The sequence below is a fragment of the Poecilia latipinna genome, unplaced genomic scaffold (assembly GCF_001443285.1).
Source record: "Poecilia latipinna isolate Pla-1442-1.1 unplaced genomic scaffold, P_latipinna-1.0 Scaffold448, whole genome shotgun sequence".
Classification (NCBI taxonomy): domain Eukaryota; kingdom Metazoa; phylum Chordata; class Actinopteri; order Cyprinodontiformes; family Poeciliidae; genus Poecilia; species Poecilia latipinna.
In genome coordinates, this window is record NW_015113064.1 from 340,885 (window position 1) to 342,296 (window position 1,412).

Sequence of the window (1,412 nt, forward strand, 5' to 3'; positions counted from 1 at the left end):
ATAGATAGATAGATAGATAGATAGATAGATAGATAGATAGATAGATAGATAGATAGATAGATAGATAGATTTTTTTGTAGCGGCTAAAATCCTATATTTTAGGCTACTGGTTGTTGTTCTTGAAAGGCGTTGGTTTTACGTGCGCTCAATTAAGATTCATGATGCCGATCTTTCGTTTGACATAAAATAATTTATTTTCAGAACAATGTCCATTGTCTTACTGTTTCCATTTAGATCCACATAAATTCGACATAGATCCAAACCAAGCACGGTAGAAAACTGTTTGCCTCTACCTATTAACAACACCTGAACAGAATCATGGTTGACCTTAAATAACCCATCCCCCCATCAGACACTCAGAACTCAAAATTAAATCCGCCCCCTGGTGGCGATAAACACCAGAAAAGATAAATGGCTCTTGGAAACTGCTGGGTTAAAAATAACCCAATTCGTATCCCAGCGCTGGGTCAAATATGGACCGACCCAACGCTGGGTTGTTTTAACTCAACTGGGTTGGGTTGATGGTGTGACCCAGCACATTGGGTTATGGCAACTAACCAAAGGTTGGGTTGAATTGACTTGTTTAATTTGGTTAAACTGACCCAAAATTGGGTTGAAACTCATAACTCAACACAAGGGGTATTATACCACTATAGTTGGGGGGGAAAAAAAAAAGAAAAAAGATTTATTTATATTAAATTTCACTAAATAAAAACAGGATTAAAAACAATCTGAATTTAAAGCTTATTTCCATGTGATACATATATAGAGCCAGCAGATTTCATTTACAAAAGTTACAAAACATTTAGTTGTTTCAAAAGTATATAGTGTAGCGTCCCGGTTGAAAGGATGATCTCTCAAACTGATGGTTCACGTTTCTTTATTCAACAGCCTTTGTACATGAACACACCGTAAGAGCTACAAACATTCAAATAAAATACCATTAGTAACTCTAAGTGGTTCTAACCTTTTGCCTTAACCTATAAACCTTACTTTATGTAATAACATTAAATTTACAATACATGTATTTGATTAACTATAATATTTCTATATTACAAATTAACTAAAACGTATTCCAACTGTTCGACAGTCAATCAAATATTAACACTATTTCATGTCGAAACATAAACATTACGCTCAATCTATACAATACTCTCGTCAAAACAGTCACCTTGTTCCCTCATCAACCAAGCCCTAACTAATTGTTTAGACCTTAGTTGGACTATTCCTTAGTTACCTCCCTATAACTGTGACTCGTACGCTCTCTTACTCTCTGCACTATGTCCCAAACAGTTAATTGTCAGTTATTGTCAGAAGTTTGTGAAGATCACTTAGCAACCCTGTCCCTTTAAAAATCATTTCAAATTAAAAGCATCAGTCAAAAGGTAACAAATAACTATATATATATATAT

The 1,412-nt window shown here is 34.4% G+C and overlaps 1 long non-coding RNA gene across 1 annotated transcript; it reads right to left on the bottom strand.

The window, feature by feature from the left end:
* Positions 1 to 809: 809 nt before the first annotated feature.
* Positions 810 to 1,347, bottom strand: LOC106951226 (uncharacterized). Its single transcript, XR_001425781.1, has 2 exons — positions 1,172 to 1,347; positions 810 to 918 (listed from the first exon to the last, which is right to left on the bottom strand). It is a non-coding gene; the product is annotated as an uncharacterized LOC106951226 (long non-coding RNA).
* Between the last annotated feature and the right edge of the window lie 65 nt (positions 1,348 to 1,412).